The sequence below is a fragment of the Geotrypetes seraphini genome, chromosome 7 (assembly GCF_902459505.1).
Source record: "Geotrypetes seraphini chromosome 7, aGeoSer1.1, whole genome shotgun sequence".
In the NCBI taxonomy this organism is placed as follows: domain Eukaryota; kingdom Metazoa; phylum Chordata; class Amphibia; order Gymnophiona; family Dermophiidae; genus Geotrypetes; species Geotrypetes seraphini.
This window is the reverse complement of record NC_047090.1, coordinates 11641022-11647021: the sequence shown is the minus strand read 5'-3', so window position 1 is coordinate 11647021 and position 6000 is coordinate 11641022. Positions and strand designations below refer to the sequence as shown.

General features: G+C 44.0%; 1 protein-coding gene across 1 annotated transcript in view; it reads left to right on the top strand.

Moving 5' to 3' along the window:
* The first annotated feature begins 420 nt into the window (after positions 1–420).
* TSPAN9 (tetraspanin 9) overlaps positions 421–6000 on the top strand; it is a 111323-nt gene continuing 105743 nt past the window's right edge. Inside the window, exon 1 of the mRNA XM_033952344.1 lies at positions 421–517. The gene's annotated coding sequence lies outside the window, so the exon portion shown is untranslated. The remainder of the gene's footprint in view (positions 518–6000) is intronic.

Sequence of the window (6000 nt, the reverse complement as noted above, 5' to 3'; positions counted from 1 at the left end):
AGTCTGTCCCAGTAGGGCAATGCTTATGAGCAGAGAAATTGCATGTAGAAATATCACTTTTGTCCTGTATGTCTGTCCTATTTAGATTGTAAGCTCTTGCTTGCCCTGTATTGCTACACCTTGGGTTTTGGCCAGCATGAGGACGGGCTCCTGGGCTTGATGGACCATTGGTCTGGCCCGGTAAGGCTATTCTTATGTGTGCATCTGGTAGCGCTTTGGAAATAATATGTCTTTATTGCTCCATGGTGTGACCTCTCCTCTGGTCGATTGAGAGGATGGCATGCTACTGAGGATGACTTTCAGCTTTCAAATGGGATCCTCTGTACAGTAAACAAGCCCGGGACTAAGGAAAGCACCTTCCTCTGCATGCATTTCCCGTTTGGCTGGCAGCTCTCCTCCCTCTCTGGCTGGGCACAGCCCTCTCTCCTCCCTGGCTTGGGGAGCACAGCCCCCCTTCTCTCCTCCGCTGGGCCTCTGCACTGGTTTCCTCCGCTCTCTCTCGGCCTGCTTTTGCAAGGTAAGGGCAGCCTACTGGGGCTCCATTTCCCTCGCTTGCTCTCCTTTGCTTTTGCTGCTGCAGTCGCCGAAGTTTAGGGCTTTCTTTGAAACTTCAAGATGGTGAGACCGACTTCTAAGGACGATTGCTTAGGGGCTGAGAGCTTCCTCTTCTCTTACGAACCCGTGGAAAGTGGGGGAGGGGTGTTGTGGGGGGAGTTAGTGGAGAAGCTTTGTGGGCTAGGGCTGGGAGAAGGGGGCCAGTTCAGGAGTTTGCCAGGCTGGGGGTAAAGTTTCCCTTCCTGCCTTTGCTAGTGTGGATGTGGCGTGTGTCTCTTTAATCCTGTAGCCAGCACTAGCAGAATCGCTAGAACCAGGAAAGCACAACTGGAATCTAGGTTATGACCTGAACTCGCTGGCACAGGAGACGAAGGTTTAGAGGCAGGGAAACATGCTGGTGTTGGCACATGCCTGATATTGCAGTATTGGGGTTAAGAGGCTGGCACCAGGAGGGAGTAGGGCGCGGTCTCATGCTGGCACAGGTAGCACTGGGAATGCATGATGCGGGGTTGCATGGCTGTGACTGGGAAGGTGTGACAGAGTGTTGTAACTAGCACGGGGGACAGGGGGCATTCTGGGATGATGTGCTGTCGGGGGGCTGTTGGTGGGTGGCACTGAGAGAGAAAGCAAAGTGCTGGGGAAGCACAGATGTCACTGTGAGGTTCTGATGGTGCTGGGAGGGGAGGACATGCTGGAACGAAGCTGCTGGCACTGAGTAGGACAGGATGACACTGCTGCTGCCATGGGCCTCTCTTAAGCCTATTTACCTTCATAAAATAGAGTCTCAGATGCAGAAATGGAGCAATTTACACCTCATCTGAGAAAGTGTAAATTTGGACATGTTCCTCGACATACCTCTGTGCCCCCCGGAATGCCTGCATAGATTGTATGATGGTAGCACCTACGTCACATTTATATGCTGTCGCGCAATGTGATAAAAAGTCTTTTGTGTGTGTACAACAGGCTTCATTCACCCAATATTATTGTATTTTTCATGTATTTATTGATTTATTAGGATTTATTTACTGCCTTTTGATGTAAATATGAAACTAAGGCCAATACTGGGCAGACTTGCACGGTCAAAGGTAGACTTCAGAGGGTGGTGGTGAATGGCTCGGTCTTGGGTCCGAACCTATTTAATATCTTCGTAAGGGACCTGGCTCAGGGGCTTTGAGGAAAAATTACATTATTTGCCGATGACGCCAAACTATGAAACATAGTAGGCAAAAGCACAGTGCCCGACTGTATGATGCAGGATCTACTCTTACTGGAACATTGGTCCTCAACTTGGCAACTAAGTTTTAATGCCAAAAAGTGTAAGGTCATGCACCTTGGCAGCAGAAATCCATGCAGAACTTACACCCTAAATGGTGAGACCTTAGCAAGAACTTCAGCAGAATGGGACTTGGGAGTGATCATTAGTGAAGACATGAAGACTGCCAATCAAGTGACCACCAGGATGGTCTCAGGACTCAAGGATCTCCCGTATGAGGAATGGCTGGGTAAGTTGCAACTATACTCACTCGAGGAACGTAGAGAGAAGGGAGACATGATCGAGACATTCAAATATGTCACGGGCCATATTGAGGTAGAAGAGGATATCTTTTTTCTACGGCGACAAGAGGACATCTGTTGAAACTCAGGGGTGGGAGATTTCATGGTGACACCAGGAAGTATTTCTTCACCGAAAGGGTGGTTGATCATTGGAATAGTCTTTCACTGCAGGTAATTGAGGCCAGCAGCGTGCTGGATTTTAAGAGAAAATGGGATAAGCATGTGGGATCACTTCAAGGAAGAAATTAAGGCGGGGGTCATTAGAGTGGGCAGACTTGTTGGGCCGTGTCCCTTTTCTGCCGTCATCTTCAGTTTCTATGTTTCTATGGTCTGTGTCTATATATGGCCGTTTGGTGGAGAATGGGCTGGAGAGGGCTTCAATGGCTGGGAGGATGTAGATGGGCTGGAGTCGGTTTTGACGGAGATTTCGGCAGTTGGAACCCAAGCACAATACCGGGCAGAGCTTTGGATTCTTGCCCAGAAATAGTGAAGAAGAAAAAATTTAAACTGAATCAGGTTGGGCAGACTGGATGGACCATTCGGGTCTTTATCTGCCGTCATCTACTATGTTACTATGTAAGTCAAACATATTTCTAAACCACTGTCGTCAAAAAAGCACGCAATATAGCCAAGCAGTATTTAAACATCAAAAGACATAAGACAGTGGTTAATGTTCCTGTCTCCAACCCCTTTCATATCCAATACAGGCAGTCCCCGGGTTAAGAATAAGTGTCTATAAAAACATTAAACATTAAAGATACAATCTTCAAAATAAAGTACTGTAGTTTAAATAGAAAGAAATGATAGGAGGTTTGCACTTTTGCCTCATTGAAACAAAGTGGAATAACTTGTAAGTTTCATGGCTCCACATCATTCTCTTCTTGGTTGGGCCGAGAACTTTTCAGCTTTTGCTGGGCCTTTGCTATGCTTCCAAAAGAGAACTATTGCCATTTCAGCTGCTAATACTAGGGTAGCAGCCTCTTAGGAATAACTCCCCCCAAACATTTTAGGGTATCATGCTCCAACTGCTTGCCCATCCATTGATTTATACAATCCCAAACCTCCGTCCAAAAATATTCAAATAGGACAGTCCAACCAAATGTACTCGTATGTTCTCATCTATCCACATTTCCTCCAACACTGGCGTTCTAGCAGAGTAATATGGGGTCCAGGAAAGTGTATCGACCAATTTAAACAGTATTTGCATACTGACCCAGGAGAGGAAACATTGTTTACCAGTTGGTAAAGTTTGTGGTTTGACAGCAAAACATGGCCATGTTTTATTATTCAACAAGAACATCAAAATAATTAATACTGCATCCAAACAAGAAGATCAGACCAAAATATTTAAACAGTATAGATCCCCCTAATAAGGCTACTGCAACATCAAAAAGAAGTGGAGAAAAGATACACCCACAAATTTCAGCACAACCAAATTATGTAAAGTGGTACTCTCTCCAAATACTTCACTAAGTCTCCAAAGTGATATCCATAAAACAATGCAGTGAGGTCTCCTTAAACACAGGAGAACTTCAGAGGTTAAGTGCAATTGGTTCAAATAGAGACTACAGAAAATACCCTTCCTTGGTCTCCATTGATCAGTGTTGACGTTGAAGCTAGACACGGTTTGTGATCTCCCTCATCCAATGTAATTGCATTAAGCAATGTGGTCATAGGGCACCCTTGGCACATACCCCTACCTGGTTGAATCTCAAAGAGTTCACGCCATTCACCATTATTGAGCTAGGATGGTCAGCATAAAGCATCCTCAGCCACAAGCCATAATTTCCATCCAGTCCCATATGGGTCAAAATCTCCAAGAGGTATTTCTGCTTGACCCAATCGAATGCATCCAAGGCCACACAAAGGCCATCAATCTTCTTGCGCTGCATCCATTTGATCAGGTCAAGTGTTCTCCTAACATTATCTCCCAGATGTCATCCCTTGACAAACCTACTTTGGTCTCAACGAATAAGGCCAGGAAGAACATTTTCCAATTGAGATGCAAGTATTTTTCTAAAAAGTTTCATGTCTGTATTTAAAGTGCCGGGCCTGTAACTTGTGTTGAGTCGGGTCTTTGCTGGGCACAAAACTGGTGCCCAGTTTGCAGGCACAGGGCTTGCAACAGAAATGATGAACAGAGACACAGCCAAATTCTTGCACTCCAGCTGCCACAGAGAAGTACTATTAGGCAAGACTGGGCTATGACTATGCTTTGCTGTAACGGAGACCAGGATTCGAAACACAGCCATGTTGGAGCATACCAGATAAGTTTTGATTAATTTAAAAAATAATCATTCTTTTTGAGATACATAAGTGTAGAAAGATATGGTTACCATTGGATGAATTCTGTTGATAAGTTTGTACATTTGGAGAATTCCAGTTTTGATTGTTCTGGGGGGGGGGGGCAGTAGAGGGTTGTATAAGGGGGGTTGTAGATTTTTGTGTTATTATTACAATGTATATTCATTTATGAAAACCTAATAAATTTAACAAAAACAAAAAGAATGAGAAAAGAAAAATGTGGACCGATGACAATGTTGGTGTCTGTGGTTTTGCAGTTGGACCATCCAATGTACTTCACAGTCATCACTGAATTTGTTATATAAAAATGTTAACCGTGTGTGGTATTATCTAGATTTTTTTTTTTTTAACTTTTCAGGGAGTGGCATCTTGCCAGTTGCTCTGTGACTAGTTATCTCCCCAGCATCTCTCCTTCCATCCTTCCCCCCCACCCCCTCCAGTTCTGCATCTCTCTGGTATTAAGGTTTATAAGAAATTAATGGAATGCTCACTCAGCTCTGACAGGCAGAATTCACCTGCTGATGCAGTTTGTCCACTCATGGATCCTTCCTTGGTGGAAGAGCTAAAGTATGTGTTTGAAGGCAACTTGACATACCAACTCCATCACGCCCAGATGCCCTGGAAGGATATCTTTCATGCCTTAGCTTATTAGACAAGGTTCTTTTAAGTACCAACGAAAGGAAGGAGATTTTACATCCACGGGAAGTTACTGCTCAGAATCAAATGTGAACAATAGAAACATGTCTTTTAACAGGAAGACTATCATAAGTACCACAGAAGAGGGGCAGAGAGTGGAAAGCCGAGGAATCCCATTCCACATCTCTGGAAATGATCCAGAATCTTTCTTCAGGAAGAATGCGTCTGATGCAGGGCTGACTGATGCTCTCTGAGAGTTAGACTCAAACCAACAAAACATGTGTTTCACATTCCATTCAGTCCTAAAATAAGTGACACTAGACCAGAGGAACTAGAAGAAGTGGCTAAAATGGCTCAGGCTCTTAAGCTTGGAGAACAGACAGCTCAGCGGGGATATGATAGAGGTCTATAAAATACTGAGTGGAGTGGAAAGAGTAGATGTGAATCGCTTGTTCACTCTTTCCAGACTGGATGAACCATTTGGGTCGTTATCTGCCGTCATCTACTATGTTACTAGGACTAGGGGGCATGCGATGAAGCTACTACGTAGTAGATTTAAAACAAACTGAGAATATATTTCTTCATACAATGTGTAATTATACGCTGGAATTTGTGCAGGAGAATGGGGTGAAATCAGTTAGCTTAGCATGGTTTAAAAAAGGCTTGGATAATTTCCTAAAAGAGAAGTCTATAGGCCATTATTGAGATGGCTTGGGAAAATCCACTGCTTATTCCTAGGAGAAGCAGCATAAAGATTGTGGCTCATGTTCATATTACTACTTGTCCTTGGATCCTATTCCTTCTCAATGGCTTAAATTACCGAATCTAGGTTTATCAAATGTTATTCATTCAACCATATCTCAAAGTTTTTAAAATCTGGAATTGTTCCATCAAAATTAAAAGAACTTGTAGTCAGACCACGTTTGAAAAAACCCCAAAAGCTGACCCTTC